Source organism: Aquarana catesbeiana, linkage group LG01, assembly GCF_042186555.1.
Source record: "Aquarana catesbeiana isolate 2022-GZ linkage group LG01, ASM4218655v1, whole genome shotgun sequence".
NCBI lineage: Eukaryota > Metazoa > Chordata > Amphibia > Anura > Ranidae > Aquarana > Aquarana catesbeiana.
The window spans coordinates 897,767,620-897,789,216 of NC_133324.1; the positions used below are offsets into that span (position 1 = coordinate 897,767,620).

General features: G+C 46.2%; 1 protein-coding gene across 1 annotated transcript in view; it reads right to left on the minus strand.

The window, feature by feature from the left end:
* Positions 1-8,133, minus strand: part of UVSSA (UV stimulated scaffold protein A) — a 143,647-nt gene extending 135,514 nt beyond the window's left edge. The window contains exon 1 of the mRNA XM_073610939.1: positions 8,026-8,133. The gene's annotated coding sequence lies outside the window, so the exon portion shown is untranslated. The remainder of the gene's footprint in view (positions 1-8,025) is intronic.
* Positions 8,134-21,597: the final 13,464 nt, after the last annotated feature.

Below are 21,597 nucleotides of genomic sequence, written 5' to 3' on the forward strand. Positions count from 1 at the left end.
GATTCAGATATGGGCAACTTAAATGTGGAGCGGCCCAATCCAGTAAGGATCTGTACTAAGACTTTCTTCTCTTGGGAAGCTGAAGAGGGTCCCTCTCCACCTGATTCCTCCGAAAAGGAATCATCCGTCCCATCCTGATCCTCTGAAAGGGATTCTTCTCCTTTATCCCAGAGCTCCTCTGCCTGAGGGTCTTGGGAAACAGAGGAAGGCCTAGTGCGTTTTCTTCCACGGAGTGAAGATATTAATGGCCGTGATTACCTTTCCTCTAAACCATTAATGGTTGAGGAAAAAAACTCCTGTGTAATGTATACAGGGGCTGAAGTGCCAAAAGCATGTGTAGCCCCTGACCCCGACGCCTCTCCCTGGCTAGCCGTCCCTGGCCCCTCGGGGGGGGGGGGGGGGATGCTGCAGAAGGGGGTCCTCAGAACCTGAATGAGATCCCCTAGAGCCTCTGGTTCTTGGGGTATTTGAAACTCTTCTACCCATAGTGCAAAGCAACAAGGTGGAGGTATCACAAAATGAACACTGACTGCTGAGCGATGTAGTCTGGCAAAAGCCTTGCTACCAAATGCCCAGTCTGGTGTTACCTTAGTAAATGCTGCCTAGGAGAATGCCTGTGTCCCACCTTACATGCGACCGTCAGCTCTGTGTCCCTCCAAAGGCTTAGTGCACCTGTAAATTGTGCCTTTAATAGCCTGCAAATGTGGGCGTCTGAGCACGCTGGACGCTGTGCTGATGCCCCCCCCCCCCTAGTTTTTCGAAAAAACGCGTGCTTCCCACGCGAGCCGACCCTCCAGGACAGCATGGAGGGAAGGCTGGGGGAGGAGAGAGGCAGGTAGTGATGGGGCCTGCATGTGGCAATGGCGGCGGTGATAGTGCAGTATACAACCGCCTCACAGACCACCTGTGGCCTCCCCCTAGTCTGGGGGGGAATATCCCTGAGGAGAGCCCCCCATCCCATCCTACCTGGAGCCGGCTGGAGGAGCTTGTGCAGCGTGAGAACACTGAGACAGACATCAGCATGAGAAGGTATGTGCTCTTGGCAGCCCCCGGTGGCGACAATAGGCATAGCATGCATTTACCTTAAAGCGGGGGTCCACCTATCTATCGTTTTTTTTTTTGGAGTTCATTCACAAACTTTTCTTCTCATGATTATCTACTCACATGTTCTGTGTAATAAGTCCGCCTGTGTCCGATTTCGTTGTAAAGAATAACTTATAAAATTCACTGAAGGCGGTTTCCATCTTCATTGTGGGCATTTGAAGCCCACAAGCATGTATTTCCTGGATGCGGTGAATGCTGGGAGCAGAGATGTTGTGATGACGCTGTTGCACAATGCATGCTGGGAAGCCTGAGACTAGCTCCCAGGGACTGTGGGAGGTCTGGGAGAGGCTAGAAACACGCCTACTCCCATGGGAGGAAAACCAGGAAGTGCAAAGAAGATTAGAAAAAAAAAAAAAAAAGGTAATTACGGCGATTTAAATTTTTTTTTACACAGCATGTCAGCATCTAGGCAAGGAAGAGAATGCATAGAGATAATGTTCAAAATTTGGGTGGAACCCCGCTTTAAAGGAGAAAACCTACTAGAATTAAAAATTCTGTGGAATCTCCCTTACCTTATCCAGCCGCAGGGTTCTGTTATACAGACCCAATCTTAACCTCTCACGGTGGGCTCCGTTTGAAAAAACCTTCAGAGACTGGGGCCCCCTACGGATAGGGGGATCCACAGTTCTGGGCCTGTAAAGCACCCGGCCAGAAATAAGGATAGAAAACCATTTTCTGATATGCGGGGTCCAGCTCTCTAAAAAGAGGAAGCGTTACAGGTAAAACATTGTTTCTTCGGACACGAGGCCCGGGTACCATCCAATTCGGCCTAGAAAAGACACTTTGAAATGGATCCGGTTCGCCTGGCTTGCCCTAGTACAGGGGGTCCCCGGGTTACAAACAAGTTAGGGACTGTAGGTTTGTTCTTAAGTTGAATCTGTTTGTAAGTCGGAACAGGTAATTTTTTTAAGTGTAGCTCCAGCCCAAAAAACTATTTTTAAGCTTTTTGGATAGCATAGGGAAGGGTTATCACCCCGGTAACATTTGTTTTGCTGTGTGTGCCCCTGTTCAGAAGATTTCACCTCACTTTCTGTCCCAATGACAATTGGATTTTGAAAATTTTGGGTTGTTGTGGAAACGAGCCTTGGTGATAAAGCATCAGTGGAGGTACCTTTTCCCCATAATAGCTCTTACAGGAGAGAATTTCCCTTCCTAGGGGTAGATTTCCTCTCACTTCCTGTTGTCTGCCTCCGTTTGTAAGTAGGAGTCGTTTGTAAGTCAGATGTTTGTAACTAGGGGACCCCCTGTATAGGATATAGGATAATCCCTTTGGAGCTCAGCACAGGACATCTTTACACGTCCATCACCTAAGACACTGGTGTAAAAACTGAGGTATCCCTGTGAGGGGAGGGATTATATAGGGGGTTGAACTTCCTGGTTAGGGTGTGCCAGTGTCCAATCACCTAGTGATACCTATATAACCCATCAGTTATTACTGAGGCTCTGTGTCCCGTGATGTTCAAGAAAGAAAAACAAAAATTCTTTGTTTCTGTTAAAATTTATTGCAGAGTGTTGCAGAGTGTTGCAGAGTGTTGCAGAGTGTTGCAATTATTTACATTGAGCAGCGCTGTGGGCACTAAACATCCAGCCCACAGCGCTGCTGCCATCTCTCCCCCTCTCCCCTCGCACTGTACCGATCGGTACAGAGAGGGGAGGGAGGAACCGGCGTCATGACGTGACGCCAGTTAGTTTATAAGTGATCGCTCCGTCATTTGACGGAACGATCACGTGGTAAATGGCCACGATCAGCGGCTGTTCCAGGGGGAGCGCGGCAGCAACATTCTGGAATGATTTCCCTCGGACGTCCACCCAGAATAAGCCGACTGGCGCTGTTGCCGTCTTTCGGCAACGGGTCGGTCGGCAAGTGGTTAAGGACGCTGAAAACTGACCCTGGAAGGTCAGAGTATCACGGACCTATATGCACCTGAGCACTTTATGGATCACTTTTGTATCAATATTTATATTTTATGAAATGTATATTCACGCTGTATAATGACAACAGTCGCGTATATATATATATATATATATATATATATATATATATATATATATATATATATATATATATATATATCTTTACACAGCCCCTGTACAACACAAACAGCCCCCTTTCATTATAAAGGGACCCCCCCCCCCTCACTCCCAGCGCTGGGACAGGGAGAGCACTGCAGGCATACTCTGGAGTTGAGAGAACTTCACACTGTCAGCCCCTTCTACACCGCTCCTCCTGTGTCACTTACATACCTCCGTTAACGCCACTCTCTCTTGTGGACCCGGTCATGTGACCGCTCTCCTTCATTGACGGTCAGGTGACCGCTCTCCTCCTCCAATCAAAAGTTACACAGGAGGAGGAGGCGGAGCGGGAGGAGGAGAGCAGCCACAGCGCGCGGATTCAGAAGCTTCGTTTCGTAGGGGGAGCGGTGTGTCACAGGGGGCTGGTTTACCGGCAGCGCTGTCTCCATGGCCAGGAGAGGGCGGCCAGCCTGACACCCTCCCATTAGGTGGCACCCAAGGAGGACCGCCCGATCCCCGCCCCTCTTTTAGTGAAAATACAGATATCGGCGCATAACACGCAAGCACGATATACCCTCTATTTTCAGGGTAAAAAAGTGCATGTTATAAGCAGATAAATACGGTGTGTATAATATATACCGTATTTATCGGCCTATAACACGCACTTTTTTCCCCTGAAAATCAGGGGAAAATCGTGGGTGCGTGTTATAGGCCGATCCCCGCCGATTTCTGTGTCATCGGAGCGATCGCGGCAATTGCCGCGGTCGCCGCCGACATACACAGCCGTGGGTAGATTCAAAAATGGCGCCGAGACTGCAGGGAGCCGAGATACACATACTCGAGTGTTCTCGGCTTTTTCCGGCGCCGCCGTCACGCCCAGTCCCGCCCCTGGACCTGTGTTATGTCCATCATAGGGCGGGACTGGGCGTGACTGTGAGCGGCGCCGAAAAAAGCCGAGAACACTCGGGTATGTGTATCTCGGCTCTTGTCGGATCCGAGATACACATACCCGAGTGTTCTCGGCTTTTTTCGGCGCCGCTCACAGTCACGCCCAGTCCCGCCCTATGATGGACATAACACAGGTCCAGGGGCGGGACTGGGCGTGACGGCGGCGCCGGAAAAAGCCGAGAACACTCGAGTATGTGTATCTCGGCTCCCTGCAGTCTCGGCGCCATTTTTTGAATCTACACCGAGTGCACAAAGCTGCACTGACATGGCTGGACTGGGGCAGACCTGCACTAACGAAGCTGCACTGGGGCAAGGCTGCACTGAGGCAAGGCTGCACTGGGGCAAAGCTTCACTGACAAGGCTGCACTGGGGCAAAGCTTCACTGGGGCAAAGCTTCAATGACAAGGCTGCACTGGGGCAAAGCTTCACTGACAAGGCTGCACTGGGGCAAAGCTTCACTGACAAAGCTGCACTGACACTGAAAAGGCTGCAGATGGACAGATAAAGGCTGCATTGATGGGCATTTTAATGTAAGTTTTTTTTTCCTTAAACTTCCCTCCTAAAAATTTTTTTTCCTTAAAATTCTCTCCTAAACTTGGGGTGCGTGTTATACGCCGATAAATACGGTATATAATTTTTATCATTCTTGGAATTTATAGGCGCATCACTTTAGTTGACATTTTTGTTTTTTTGCTGCAGGTTCAGCAGATCATTAAGGGGATAGCGGAGCACATGATTTATTTATTAATCTGTGATTCTCACGCGTTAGTATGGGACATGATTAGTGCTAGCAGCTGTCATTATACTATTATAAGATAGGGGAATTTTGATTTGGTAGCTTGCAAGACCTTTTTTACTATTTTGACATATATGTTGCAGTCTGCAAGTGGTTTACCGGGATTTTGTCTGAAAATAGCAGCTATAACCCCAGTACCGTTTTCTTTTTTTTTTTTTTTTTTTTTTTTTTTTTTTTTTTTTTTAGGCGGCTGGCTTGTTAATGAAAATGGTCCAAGCAGCACACGAACCGTTGGAACAATTTACAAAGAGGGGAGAAGGGACGTTTTTCACCGACGCTTACCGTTTTCACCGGTTCGCCCCAAGAAACGATCTGGTGGTGTGGCTGGCTGCTCTCATAGGCAAACAAAGAGTTCACAAAAAAAAAATTTTATTTTTTTTTAAAAAAAGCAAAAATGATCAAAAAAAACAAAAAAACAAAAAAAAACAAACTGTTTTTGATCTTTTGCTTTGGAGGCTCCGTTCACATCTTGGTGTTCCGAATCACAGGCGGAATTGATGTGATTCAAAATAGCACCAAATTGTTAGTTCTGGCACTTTTTTTGGGGGGCAACAGGTGTCCCGCGATTCTGTTTGTGTGATTTTACCACGAATTGTTACCTGACGAATCGCGGCAAAATCGCACCGCAATCGGGGTGCCATTGGGAGTGACAGGGATCACACAGACGTCCTGTGATTTGCCACTATTTCGAATCTTAGGCAGAATCACAGCGATTCTGCCCGCGATTCGGAATGTCAAGATGTGATTGGAGGCTGAATTTGCATCGCACAGACAGACATTGCACGTGATTTGCACTGAATTTGCACAATGTGAACACAGCCTAAAAAGGTAAAGAAGAGATTTGGGGTCTTTTAGACCCCAGATCTCTCCATAAAGAGGACCTGTCATCCTTTTTCTATTACAAGGGGTGTTTACATTCCTTGTAATAAAAGTAAAAGTGATAACATATTTTTTTTTTTTTTTTTTTTAAAGGGACAGTGTAAAAATAAAAAATAAAATAAATAATAATACAAACAAAATTTGAAGCACCCCCATCCCTCCATGCTCACGTGCAGAGGCAAGCACATACGTAAACGGTATTTGAACCACACATGTGAGGTATCGCCACAAGTGTTAGAGCGTGAGCAATAATTCTAACACTAGACCTCCTCCGTAATTCTAAACAGGTAATCTGTAAAGGCTTTTAAAGCGTCACCTATGGAGATTTTTAAGTACCGTACTCTGTCACCATTCCATGAATGTGCGCAATTTTAAAGCGTGACATGTTAGGTATCCATGTTACTCAGCATAACATCATCTTTCACAATATATATATAAAAAAATTGGTGAATGTATTGTGTTTTGTTTTTAATTCATTTAACCACTTCCCGTCCGCGTTATAGCTGAAAGACGGCTACAGCGCAGACTTAATTTGCCGGGAGGGCGTCCCTGGACGTCCTCCCGTGCTTGAGCGGCCTGCGCGCGCCCTGCAGGGTGCACTCTGATCAGCGAGTCTATGAGACTCGGCTGATCACAGATCAGAGTAAGGGGTCGATCACAGTGTCACCCATCAGTGCCACCTATAAATCACCAGTGCGTCATCACCAATGCTGCCTATCAATACCACCTACCGGTGCCCATCAGTGGCACCCATCAGTGCCATCTATCAGTGCCACCCACCAGTGCCCATCAGTGCCGCCTTATCAGTGCCCATCAGTGTCGCCTTATCAGTGCCCATCAATGCAGCTTCATCAGCGAATATCAATGAAGGAGAAAAATGACCCGTTTGCAAAATTTTATAACAAACTATGAAACATGATTTTTTTTTTTTTTTTTTTTAATTTTCCATCTTTTTTTGTTTGTTTAGCAAAAAATAAAAACCCCAGCTGTGATTAAATACCACCAAAAGAAAGATCCGTTTGTGTGAAAAAAAAAAATGATAAAAATGTAATTTGGGTACAGTGTTGTATGACCGCGCAATTGTCATTCAAAGTGTGACAGCACTAAAAGCTAAAAATTGGTCTGGGCAGGAGGGGGGTTTAAGTGCCCAGTAAGCAAGAGGTTAAAGCAGAGTTCTGCCCAAAAAAAAAAAAAAAATGAAAAGCCAGCAGCTACACATACTGCAGCTGCTGGCTTTTAATAATAGGACACTTACCTGTCCTGGAGTCCAGTGATGTCGGCACAGCAGCTGATGTTTCCATCAGCTGTCGGGTGCTGCCGCTGCCATTGCGAGTAAGGGAACCGGGCAGTGTAGCCTTTCCGTGTCACGCCGGGAACCCTACTGCGCATGCGCGAGGCTCCGCTCCTCTCTCCTACTGGCCCGGCGACAGGGGGAGGAGGAGGGATCCCGGCGGTGACGTCATGGACCGCGGCGCGCACTCCCGGAAGTGGGAACAGGATACCTGTCAAAGACAGAAATCCTATCCCCCCCCCCCCCAAAACAAAAGGTGCCAATTGTAAGGGTAAGGGAGAGAGGAGACAAAACGAGTGGAAGTTCCACTTTAAGTGTATTTTTTCCCAAAAAAATTGCATTTGAAAGACCGCTGCGCAAATACAGTGTGATATAAAATATTGCAACGATCGCCATTTTATTCCCTACAGTCTCTGCTAAAAAAAAAAAAAGTGTATAATGTTTGGGGGGTTAGCAGTAATTTTCTAGCAAAAAATACAGATTTAAACAAAAAGTACCAGAATAATCCTGGCCGGCAAGTGATTAAGGGGCCAGCTACAGCAAAAAGAGTAACACGCCGATGTCGGGGTGTGTGACGACATGTGAGCCTGCATGCCAATAAACAAGAAGGCTGGATTTGTACATGTATGTAGAGGAAGTGTGAGCAGAGCTCAGTGATGACTTTTCTCCAGGGAAGGGACACAGATCAGACCAGGGCTCTCTACATCTGTCCAATCATTGTTCCTGAGATTGGTCCATAGATGTGTCCCTAATGACCAATCAGGTAACATTCATCTCATGTCTATGGACAGCTCTAAGCAGACTATACTACAATGGACATGCTGGGACTTGTATAATCTAAGCAGGAAGACACACAGACTACAAACACATATAAACAACACCTGATGAGAAATGACAGAATATAAGCAGGCACCAGCCCGGGCATTCCTCGCCCACCCCGCATTTTGTGAGCAGGCACTGCCCCGGACATACCTCCTCTCCCCTATGCACATACCTGCCTTACAGGAGGTCTTTGTACGGAACACTGCCGTACGGACTCTTTTCCCCGGACATGACACCACGATGGCCACGCCCACCAGGCAACCCCCCCCGGTCCCGCCCCTCTCCTTGTAAGTGACAGAGACCACGTGACAACGCTAGAACGTGTTGGTTGTGTTGTGAGTATAGCGCACACAGTGGCCGTGTCTGTGTGATATTTGGGGGCGGGGTGTGAGTTGTAGGGACACCATTCTGTACGGTTCTGGTTTGTTTGGCTTTTTTTGTTTTTTCTACCACGTGGAGTCCTGTCATTCCTGGTTTTCTACTGGAAATACCACTTATCTGGCTGCTCTGCTCCTCCTCTGACGAGGAAAGGAAGTTCTTCACCAGTCACCACCTTCCCACCCTTCTCTCCTCCATGGAAAGCTTTTTTTTTTTTTTTTTATTGTATTTTAGAAATGATTTAAAACCTCCAAACTTAATAAATTAATTAGTTTAAAAAAAAAAATATATATATATATATATATACTAGCTTACCTGTAGGTAAAATGAATATCTCCTAAACGTGCACCGCTTAGGAGATATTCGGTAGATGTGCACTGCCAAAAAATTTGTTCGCTTTATTTTTCGTTTCATTCGTTTAATTTTTTTTTTTCGCTTTTCAGGTCATTCGTTATAATCGCAATTCAGGAAATTCATACGTTCGTAAATTAGAAAATTCGTAAATTCGTTCATTTTGTAAATTAGAAAATTCAGACATTTGTAAATTCGAAAATTGAAAATCCGAAAACCCGAAAATTTGAAATAGTAACTATTAAATTTATAGGTATTGTAATTTCCTTTCAAATTTGGCTGTTAGACCCCTCTCACACTGGGGCGTTTTTCAGGCGCTTTAGCGTTAAAAAAAAAGCGCCGGAAAGAAGCCTCATCTGCAATCCCAATGTGAAAGCGCCGAGGGCTTTCACACTGGGGCGCTGCGCTGGCAGGGCGTCAAAAAAAGTCCTGCGAGCAGCTTCTTTGCAGCACTTTCGTGTTTTTGCTACCGGGCTGGGTGCGGCGATGGCCCGAGCCCTTTCACACTGCCAGCGCCCGAAAAATGCCTGAAAAACGCCCCAGTGTGAAAAGGGTCTTAAGCGGCGCTTTACCAGCGTTTTTCGGGCGCTGGCAGTGTGAAAGGGCTCGGGCTTTCACATTGGGATTGCGGATGAGGCTTCTTTCAGGCGCTTTACAGGTGCTTTTTTTTTAACGCTAAAGCGCCTGAAAAACGCTCCAGTGTGAAAGGGGTCTTGGTGAACGTAACGAAGACGAATTTATCCGAAGTTAGGAATTATCCGAAATAACGAATGCTGCATCTAAACAAATGGAACAGAACAAATTAATAATAATAATAATAATACGTTTTTTATTATTATTGTTGTTTATTATTATTATTATTGTTAATTCATTACGTTCCATTCGTTTGGATACGGCATTCGTTATTTCGGATAATTCATAACTTCAGATAAATTTGTATTTGTTACGTTCACTAACAGCCAAATTTGAAAGGAAATTACAATACCTATAATTTAATATTTAAGTTAATATTAGTTAACTACGGTATTATTTCAGATTCACGAGTGTACGAACGTACAAATGAACAAATTTTCTAATATTCAAATTTACGAATATTCGGAAAAATTCATTAAATGGGTTTTCGTTAATTCGGATATTTCCGAATTAACGAATTTATCGAAATTCGTTAAAAAAACGAATTCGGAACGAAACAAATTGCACATGTCTAATATTTGGTGTCTCTGCAGCTAGTGATGTCATCGTGACTCGGCCAGTCAAGTGGCCGCAGCACGCAAACCTGGAAAGAAGAGCAGGTGAAGATAGAAGCCTCTGCAGTGGAGCTGCACGATTGATCGCTAAAGAATCAGATGATTCTTCCCCCTTCGCAGTCTTAAAGAGTTTGTAAACCTCCGGAAAAAAAAAAAAAAAACCCTGCAAGACAAAGGCATAATGAGCTAGTATGCATCGCTTACCAGCTAATTATGAAATACTCACCTTCGATCGATGCCCTGCAGTGCCGTCCGCTTCCGCGGCCGACATCTTTCACCAGAGTTACTTCTGGGTTTGTGGTCTCCAGTGCTGTGATTGGCCGGAGCCGCGATAATGCCACTCTCGCGCATGCTGTGACTGGCGGCATGCGCCTGGGTGCCGTCGGTCACGGCACAGGTACTGAAGAAACAGCACGAGCGGGCCGTTTCTGCATGCGTCGTATATAGTGAATATCTCCTAAACTGTGTAAGTTTAGGAGATATTTCCAGTACTTACATTATTATAGGGTTACCTGTAGGTACAAGAGGTGTAACAGAGTTTACAACCACTTTAAAGCTGCTGACTTTTAAAATATGGACACTTACCTGTCCAGGTCACCCACCATGTCAGCACCCGAAGCCGATTTCTCTCTCGGGTGGAGGACCCACCATCTTTGGTAAGGGGATCAGGAAGTGAAGCCTTGCAGATTCACAGCCTGGTTCCCTACTGCGCATGCGTGAGTCATGCTGCGCGATCCCACTGGTCCCTGCTGTCTTCTGGTACCTGTGTGTCTCCCAGAGGAGGCACCGTATATGGGATAGATATCCGCGGATACTGCGGCTATCTATGCCTGGAAGTGGGAGCAAATACCTGGATTATACAGGTATCAGCTCTCCTCTCCCCCCCGAAAGGTGCCAAATGTGACACCGGAGGGGGGGAGGATTCCGAAAAGCGGAAGTTCAATTTTTGGGTGGAACTCCGCTTTAACAAACATTTTCCATATTCTATGCAGAGTTCTCTGCTCGCAGCGTGCCAAGTTTATGACAACATCACTTCTAGACGGAGATAAGGAGAAACATAACATTGTGGTGTCCGATTATGAAACTGTGAACAGCAGTGATTCTGAGGATCGCCGCTGATCTCCGCTCATAAACAGTTTATGAAACTGAGATGATCCATTACTCCAAGAGCACAAGGACGGCTCATCCAGGAGGTCATAAAAGAACCCACAACATCATCTAAAGAACTGCAGGCCTCACGTAAGATCAGTGTTCATGATTCAACAATAAGAAAGAGACTGGGCAAAAATGGCATCCATGGGGGAGTTCCAAGGCCAAAGCCACTGCTGACCCAAAAGAACACAAAGGCTCATCTCACATTTACCAAAAAACATCTTGATTATCCCCAAGACTTTTAGGCAAATATTCTGTAGACTGATAAGACAAAAACTTAACTTTTTGGACGGTGTGCGTCTCGTTACATCTGGCATAAAACGAATACAGAATTTCATACCAACAGTCAGACATGGTGGTGGTAACGTGATGGTCTGGGGCTGCTTTGCAGCTTCGGGACCTGGACGACTTACCATAATTGATGGAACCATGAACTCTGAGCTCTACCAGAAAATCCTAAAGGAGAATGTCCGGCCATCAGTTTGTGACCTCAAGTGCACTTGGGTTATGCAGCAGCACAATGATCCGAAACACAACAGCAAGTCCACCTCCAAATGGTTCAGACAAAGCAAAATTTAGGTTTTGGAGTGGCCTAGTCAAAGCCCGGGCTTTAATCGAATTAAGGTGCTGTATCATGACTACACAGGCCGTTCATGCTGGAAAAATGTGGCTGCATTAAAACAATCCTGCAAAGAAGAGTGGGCCAAAATTGCTCCACAGCAATGTGAAAGACTCATTGCCAGTTATCGCAAACGCTTGATTGCAGTTGTTGCCGTCAAGGGTGGCACAAGCAGTTATTAGATTTAGGGGGCAATTACTTTTTCACATAAAGCCAGGCAGGTTTGGACAGCTTTTTTTCCTTAATAAATGAAACCATCATTTAAAACTGCATTTTGTATTTATTTGGGTTATCTTTGTGTAATAATACAATTTGTTGTGTTTGATCTGTCATTTAAGTGTGACAAATATGCAAAAAAAAAAAAAATCAGAAAGGGGGAAATACACACACACACACACACACACACACACACACATATTAATTAATAAATTTATGTAGGGGGACTATTTTTATTTTATTAACATGTGCTTAATAAACGGACACCTCGGTGTTTCGGTGAATTTGTGGTAATCTCGTTATGTCTCACGAGATTCCAGTATCGGGGGCCATTCTCCACTGTTTGAAGCGTTTGTAGATCTTCACAAAAGGAGAAGCGATCTACACTGCTTCATAAACTGGCACTTATGAATGGAGCAATGGATATTTTCCATTGCTTTATAAATGGACACCTGTATCACTTCATCCTTTTAGATGAAAGGAATGAACTTTGGTCTGTAAATGAGGGAAGTTTAACCACTTAAAGTGTTTGTTAACCCAAAAAACAAACCTACAGATCCTGTTCCCTTAAAGCATGTTATACAGCACAGTGCTTGTGCTGTGTCATTTGGCCCCTTGTATCACCTGTAATACCTGCCTGGCTATGCCCTTCCCCTGTATGCTGACCACAATATATCAGGGCTGCTGAGCCCTGACACCGTTGTCTTCATATGTGCCTCCATCATACGCGGCTCCGCTCTGTCTCCTGTGTCCTCTACACCCTCCCCTCTCTGTCTGCTCATGTCAGCGCCCCCCCCTCTGCGCTGCTCTTATACTTAACATTGAATGCTGCCATCCCCTCTGTATTAGAGCACTAAGCTCCCCTGTGTCTGTGTTATGTCATAAATATGCTTATCTGTACTGATAAAATTGTGTCTTCCTGTAATCATGTGACTCCTCAGCTCTGTCTTTCCTCTCTCTGCCCCGCCCGCTGGAACTGTCAGCCGGGCAGAGGAGAGAGGAGGCAACTGATTGCAGGAAGACAGACAGTGTGTTGTCAGTACAGATAAGCATATTTATGATATAACACAGACACAGGGTAACGTATTGTTTTCTTATAGGGGAGATGGGAGCTTTTTATACAAGTGGCTTAACAACCACTTTAAAGACTAAACCTTTTTCTGACACATGTTTGCAATCTGAATTTTTTCATTTGCGCATTTCATTAATTTACGCAGCGGTCTTTCAAATTTTGCAATTTTTTTGGAAAAGATACACTTTTTAATGAATTAATAGAAAACTAAACAGTAAAGTTGGCCCAATTTTTTTGTAAAATGTGAAAGAATCGTGATCTAATTTTTTCTAAGCAAAAAAAAATGTGATTCTCATTTTGACCAGAATTGTGCAGCTCTACTCTGCAGCGGTGACAGCTAGCCACTGAAGGGCTTCATTTTAAAGTGGTTGTTAAGCCACTCAATGACGTTCTTCTAATCAGCTCTGCTGTATTAATGTCCCCAGTGTGTGTTTAAAAAAAAAAAAAATTTCTGCTGTGTACCTCATTTCATAGCGCTGATCGGCTGTCACGTGACAGGCTGCCTCTTTCTTCTTTTGATCTGACAGCAAAGCAGGTGGGGCTGAGAAACCCTCACTGACGTCAGCCAGGAGGAGGAGAGAGGTGGCCAGTCACATGAGTGCCGACCAGAGTTATGAAATGAGGTACACAGTGGCTTTAAAAAAAAAAAAAAAAAACAAAAAAAAACAAACAGTGGCTTGAAAAAGTATTTATACCCCTTGAAATTTTCCACATTTTGTCATGTTACAACCAAAAACATAAATGTATTTTTTGTGATAGACCAACACAAAGTGAAAAGTGTGGCGTGCATTTGTATTGAGCCCCCCTGAGTCAATACTTTATAGAACCACCTTTCACTTCAATTACAGCTGCAAGTCTTTTTGGGATGTCTCTACCAGCTTTGCACATCTAGAGAGTGACATTTTTGCCCATTTGCCTGTGAACAGCAATTTTCAAGCCTTGCCATAGATCCTCAATTGGATTTAGGTCTGGACTTTGACTAGGCCATTCAGACACATGAATATGCATTTGATCTAAACCATTTTATTTTAGCTCTGGCTGTATGTTTAGGGTCGTTGTCCTGCTGCAAGGTGAACCTCCGACCCGGTCTCTAGTCTTTTGCAGGTTTTCTTCTAAGATTGCCTGTATTTGGCTCCATACATCTTCCCATCAACTCTGACCAGCTTTCCTGTCCCTGCTGAAGAAAAGCATTCCCACAACATGATGCTGCCACCACCATGTTTCACGGTGGGGATGGTGTGTTCGGGGTGATGTGCAGTGTTAGTTTTCCACCACAGTGTTTTGCTTTTAAGCCAAACAGTTCAATTTTGGTCTCATCTGACCAGAGCACCTTCTTCCACATGTTTGCTGTGTCCCCCACATGGCTTCTCGCAGACGGGACTTCTTATGGCTTTCTTTCAACAATGGCTTTCTTCTTGCCACTTTTCCATAAAGGCCAGATTTGTGGAGTGCACAACTAATAGTTGTCTTGTGGACAGATTCTCTCACCTGAGCTGTGGATCTCTGCGGCTCCTCCAGAGTTACCATGGGCCTCTTGGCTGCTCCTCTGATTAATGCTCTCCTTTGCCCGGCCTGTCAGTTTAGGTGGACGGCCATGTCTTAGTAGGTTTGCAGTTGTGCCATACCCTTTCCATTTTCAGATGATGGATTGAACAGTGCTCCGTGAGATGTTCAAAGCTTGGGATATTTTTTTTATAACCTGCAGGGGGCACATTTGCAACTGGGGCCCTTTCTCAAAGTGGGGCTATTTCTATAAGTGGGAGCACGTCTGACTCTGCACTTATCTGAAGATTTCTTCTCTGTCTCTTCACAGGTATGTTTGCAGCTGACTGTCATCCACCTAGAATTGAAAACTGAAAAGTTGTTGTTTTCCCTAGTCTAAATTGCTAAGGTATGTTTGCAACTGACTGCCATCCACCCAGATTTGAAAACTGAAAAGTGTTTGTTTTCCCTAGTTAGTGGGAATGCTTCAGCAGAATTGTAAAATTTTATAACAAACCATGTAATATGTTTTTTTTTTTCAAAATTTTTTGGTCACAAAAAGTAAAAACCCCAGAGGTGATTTTATACCACCAAAAGAAAGCTCCATTTGTGTGAAAAAAATGATAAAAATTTCATATGGATACAGTGTTGTATGACTGCACAATTGTCATTCAAAGTGTGACAGCGCTGAAAGCAAAAAAATGGTCTTAGCAGGAGGGGAGTTTAAGTGATGCTGATGGGGCAGTATGATGGGGGCAGTTTTGATGGGGCAATTTTGGTGGTGGCAGTATGATGGGGCAATTTTGATTGGGGGGGGGGGCAATTTGATGGGGGCAGTTTTGATGTTGGTAATTTTGATGGGGGCAGTATGATGGGGCAGTTTTGATGGTAGTATGATGGGGCAACTTTTATGGGGGCAGTTTTGATGGGGGCAGTATGATTTTGAAGTTTTGATGGGGGCAAGTTGGGGCAAAAGGTAATTACTTTTTAAAAGATGCTAATTGTAAATGATATCCCTTGTTTCTGTATATACGGAAACAAGGGATATCATTTACAATTAGCATCTTTTAAAAAGTATTTACCTTTTGCAGGAGCTTTTTATATTTCTAGATTTATAATCTTTGTTAATGTAGATAAACTTTCTGGTTCCTGGAGGGGGAGGAAAGGTTTCCATAGCTAAGGGCGGCAACTTCCTCTGACACTGCTGTTGTCGCTCTTTCTGACAAAATTGTCGCTCTTATTTTTGTTTATAGCCCAAAAAATAAAAACCGCAAAGGTGATGAAATGCCACCCAAAGAAAGCTCTATTTGTGGGAAAAAAAGGATGTCAATTTTGTTTGGGTGCAACGTCGCACAACCACGCAATTGTCAAAGCGACGCAGTACCGAATCGCAAAAAATGCTCTGGTCAGGAAGGGGGTAAAATCTTCCGGGGCTGAAGCGGTTAATAGGGCTTAGAATTTTGCACAACCACATCCACAACCAGTGCAATTTCATTTCTCTGCCACTGAAGACTGTATTTTTTTTTTTTTTTGAAAAGCCAGTGGAGTGCAAAACACACCCAAAAACTGCCACCCGGTGCCAAAAAAAGTGCACACACATAAAGAGTGGCACACAAAAACGTACAACGGATGTTACACTGATCCTCCACTAGGGAAGGACTTTACCTTGATCCCCCGGGGCGTTAGGCTCCAGACGGGGACTGAGGTACTTCACTTGGGTCCATCTGGCCGAAACCAGACATACCCCTGTTCTCTGGAAGGTCTGCCGAAACAGACCCACCCAAGTACTAGGTGGGACTTCCCCGAAGGGAGACCCCATGAGAGAGGGCGAACCAAGCCAGAAGGCCTATATCCACCCCCTCCCAAGACTTTCAGAGTAGGCCCGAGGACCCACACCCTACTCCTCACACAGTGACAAACGTGTATACACATCAAACAAAAAGTTGCAAAAAAAAAGGACAAACACGGGGATAAATAAAAAGAAAGGGGGGGAAAAGGAAGTGAGAGAGTGAAAAGTGAACATTGTGTAATACAATGGCCGGCCCTCTGGCCAGGAATAGAAATTTCTCCTAGTCCTAGCCAAAAAGCTTGGCTCTAGAGGCAGGTGCGAAAAACGTGTATTGTGGTGAAATGACCATGGTGCTATAAATCAAGTGCCTAAACACTGTGACTGTACGGCACCCCTGAACTGCCACTTCAGGGACACATTCACCACTGGCTTTTCGTGCAACCCTGACCCCCAACCCAGACCACAGCAGCCCCCACCCCAGCCAGGAAGGATGAAGTTCTGAAAGCTTGGTGAGAGCCCTTTACCATCAGGCCTCACCGTTTCTCCCATCCCTCCTACCTAATTACATTCAGGAAATACTAACCGCTCCCCCGGTGGGAAAGGGGAGCCAGTGTTCTCTCCCACGTCCCCCCCCTCCTACCTTTGCTAATCTTCAGTTCCACTAACAGGTGTGGCAAGCTCATATTTGCACAAAATATATGGAGAAAAGCGCCATCAAGTTACACAGTGCTTTACATATACATTGTACATACACATTGGGTCCTACCCTCAAGGAGCTTACAATCTAAGGTCCCTAACTCACATTCATATACTAGGGCCAATTTAGACAGAAGCCAATTAACCTACCAGCATGTCTTTGGGGTATTACCTCTTATCAAAAAACATGGTACCCGTCTCTTTAAGACCCATCTGCCTTCCTCCACTCACTTCAGAAGTCACAGCAGGTGAGCTCAGCCAGCATTTCCAGAGGCAAAGACACAGTCAGAGTCTGAGACAAAAACCAGTCAGACTGTCAAACCCACAAAAGTACACAGCATAGCAAGGGAGCCAGGACAGCACATCCAGAGTCAGACAGGAGACTCAGAATCTCAGGTAAGTCCTTTACCCGGCAGGACTGTAGAGCGAGAGAGAGGAACAGAAGCGCTCCCAACTGCAGACCTCCAAGATCATTTACACCATTGCATGGTGACTGGCCCATCCTGTGCTGCCCATCTTCCTGCACCCTGTGACAACAATCACAGCTACTCTAACATAGTGGCCGGAGGCTCTTTATCAAGATCGGTGGAGCGGTGTGTCAGACTGAAACACCGATATGTTATCCTGCTGGACGTCATATGACGCCCAGTCAGGATAACTGAACCACCGCCCGCCCGTCATCTGCTATGGGCCGGGCGGGAAGTGGTTAAATATCATACCTGGGGGGTGTCTATAGTATGCCTGTAAAGTGGCGCGTGTTTCCCGTGCTTAGAACAGTTCCTGCACAAAATGCCATTTTTAAAGGAATAAAAGTCATTTAAAACTGCTTGGGGCTTTAATGTAATGTCGGGTCCTGGCAATATGGATGAAAATCAGTGAGACAACGGCATGGGTACCCCCCAGTCCATTACCAGGCCCTTTGGGTCTTGTATGGATATTAAGGGGAACTCCGCACCCAAATTAAAAAAAAGGAAAGGTGTGGGGCCGCCAGGCCCTATATACTCTGAACAGCAGTATACAGGCGGTGCAAACAAGACAGGGACTGTAGGTTTGTTGTTAGGTAGAATCTGTTTGTAATTTTGAACTGGTACATTTTTAACGTGTTTAGCTCCAGCCAAAAAATCTATTTTAAGCTTTTTGGAAAACATAGGGAAGGTTTATCACCTCTGTGACATTTGTTTTGCTGTCTGTGCTCCTCTTCAGAAGATTTCACCTCACTTTTTGTCCCAATGACAAATGTTTTTTGAAAATTTGGGGGTTTTAGTGAAACAAGGATTGGTGATAAAGCATCAGTGTAAAGGAGAAAAGTTTTTCCCATATTAAATCTTACAGGAGAGAATTTCCTTTCCTAGGGGTAGATTTCATCTCACTTCCTGTTGTCTCCTTCCGTTTGCAAGTAGGAGTCGTTTGTAAGTTGGATGTTTGAAAGTAGGGGCCTGCCCTATATACTCTGCAGAAATTTGGGCCTTTGGTGTTGGTGTTGCCACAACACTGTAAGCCCTCACAGGGCCCTGCTGTGGAATATTAGCTCAAGAATTGTAATTACATGCCCCTGTTAAACAGGGGCAGAAAAATTAGGCCTTTGGTGGTGGTGCTGGTGCCACAACACCGTAAGTCCTCACGGTTACTCTTGGTGGGCGCAGAAACAGGCCCTGCTGTGAAATATTACATCAAGAATTCTAATTACTTGTCCCTGTTGAACAGGGGCTGAAAAATTGGGCCTTAGGCACTGGTGCCACAACACTGCAACCCCTCACAGATACTCTAGTTGGAGCGCAAGAACTAGCCCTGCTGCAAAGAATTGCATCAAAAATTGTAATTGCACTCCCCTGTTAAACGGGCTGAAAAATTGGGCCTTAGGCACTGGTGGCGGCACCCTGAACCAAAAATATTCTTACAAGCTATCAGCATGATCATTGAGGAGGAAGAGGATAATTACTCAGCATAACAGGATAGTCACTCAGCATCAGCATAGGCAGTCTTTGAAGGGATCTGAGATTTTTAAAAAAATTATTCGGTTACATCAGCATCAGGTGCTTGGTAGCTGGTGGTGATCCAAGACTGATTCATTTTTATGAAGGTCAGTCGATCGACCGAGTGATCGGTTACAAAGCCTCCAGCAGCACTTAATGTGCGTCCCGAAAGAACACTGGATGCAGGACAGGCCAGTGGCTTAATTGCATACTGTGCAAGCTCTGGCCAGTGATCCGTCCTTAAGACCCAGTAATCCAGAGGATTTTCGGTGGGAAAGGTGTCCAAGTCAGATCTTGCCCCTAGGTATTCCTGGACCATGTAAAACAGACGCTGGCGATGGTTGCTGGAACTGATCATACCTTGGGGCTGCGGACTAGAAAATTGTCTGAACGCATCGGTCAGACGGCCACCGCTCCTTCTTTGACTGACCGAAGCCTCAGCAACACGTTGTCCAGGAACAGGAGTTTGTAATCTCCCAGTCTCTGGGAACGTGTTGCACAGACCTTTCTGCAAAGCCTCCCGAAGATGTTTCATCCTCTGCTCCCTCTGCGACGGCAAGATAAGGTCCGCAACCTTACCCTTGTAACGTGGATCAGGGAGGGTTGCCAACCAGTATTGATCCCTCTCCTTGATACCACGAATACGAGGATCCTTCCGTGTGCTTAGCAGGATCAGGGAGGCCATGCAGTAAAGGTTTGCCGAGGCATTCGGTCCGGAGTCCTCTGGGTCACTAAGGACGACATGAGCCGCAGCCACCTCCTCCCAGCCACGTACAAGTCCATGGGTTTCTTGGGACTGTAAATGATCCCTTAAAGACTGCTGCTGATGCTGAGTGCCAGGCTCCACCTCCATGCTGACACAATCCTCCTCCTCATCCTCCTCCTCGTCCTCTTCCTGTGTGATCGGTGGGCACTCAGGAACACTGTCTGGATAAAGGGGGCCTTGAGAGCTAAGGAAGTCCTCCTCTTCCTGCCTCTGTTCTGCCTCAAGTGCCCTGTCCATTATTCCACACAGCGTGTGCTCCACAGGTGGACAAGGGGGACAGTGTCACTGATGCATGCACTGTCACTGCTCACCATCCTCATGGCCTCCTCAAATGGTGACAGGACAGTGCATGCATCCCTGATCATGGCCCACTGGCGTGGGGAAAAAAACAAGCTCCCCTGACCCTGTCCTGGTGCCATAGTCGCACAGGTACTCATTGATGGCCCTCTGCTGCGTGCGCGGCCGCTGCAGCATGGCCAACGTTGAGTTCCACCTGGTGGGAATGTCACAGATTAGGCGGTTCTTGGGCAGGTTAAATTCCTTTTGGAGGTCTGCCAGCCGAGCACTGGCATTATATGACTGGCGGAAATGCACACAGACTTTCCTGGCCTGCCTCAGGACATCTTGTAAGCCCGGGTACCTGCCCAAAAACCGCTGCACCATCAAGTTAGGGACGTGAGCCAAACAGGGCACATGGGTCATTTGTCCCTGTCGGAGGGCGGAGAGGAGGTTGGTTCCATTGTCGCAAACCACCATTCCCGCCTTAAGTTGGCGTGACGTCAACCACCTCTGAACCTGCCCCTGCAGAGCTGACAGAATCTCTGCCCCAGTGTGGCTCCTGTCCCCCAAGCACAGCAGCTCAAGCACCGCATGGCATCTTTTGGCCTGCGTACTTGCGTAGCCCCTTGAACGGCTACGGAGCACCGCTGGTTCCGAGGACAAAGCACAGGAAGAGGCCATGGAGGAAGAAGAAGAGGAGGGGGTGGAGGAGAGAGGTGTGTCAGAATCACCAGTAGTGGCATTTTGGAGGCATGGTGGTGGAACAACCTCCAACACTGCTGCACCTTGTCCTTCATCCTTCCCAGCTGCCAGCAGAGTCACCCAATGCGCCGTGAAACTTAGGTAACGTCCCTGTCCATGCCTGCTGGACCATGAGTCAGCGGTAATATGCACCCTACCGCTGACCGCCCTGTCCAGCGAGGCCAAGACATTGCTTTCCACATGCCGGTAGAGAGCTGGAATCGCCTTCCGTGAGAAAAAGTGGCATTTGGGAACCTGCCACTGTGGAACCGCACATTCCACAAACTCACGGAAGGGGGCAGAGGCTACCAACTGAAAAGGTAGTAGTTTTGCTAGCAGAAGTGCTAGCAGTTTTGCCAAGCTAGCATTCAACCGCTGGGCATGTGGATGGCTGGGAGCGAACTTCTTTCTGCGGTGCAGCAGCTGGGGCAGGGAAATTTTGCCTGGTGCAATCTGACGTTGGTGTACCAATAGCAGATTGCCCGCAAATACTTGGCTGTGACACACCTAATTCTACACCTTCATTCCTCTCAGTGCAGGTCTCAGAGAGGACTGAAGGTATAGTGGGGTTGGAGATCCAAGCTAATGAGGAGCAAGGAGAGGTCCTCTTTGTTCTTTGGTGTGGGTCTTTTAGGTACGCTTGCCAACGAACTGCATGGCAGGTCAACATATGTCTGGTCAAGCATGTGGTGCTCAAGCGGGAGATGTTTTGGCCACGCGAGATACGCTTGAGACATATGTTGCAAATAGCAGCGGTGTGATCTGATTCACTCGTCTCAAAAAAGGCCCACACCAAAGGACTTTGGGAATAACGCGCAGAGACAGCAGCGCCCTGCACATGCGGAGCTCTGCGGTGTGATGCAGTCAGTGTGCTGCCCTTAGGCTGGCCCCTGGAGGGCATCCTGCCTCATTGGTGATGTGCCTCCTCCCCTCTCCTATCAGGCACCCACGTTTAGTCAGTGACCTCATCATCCCCTCCCTCC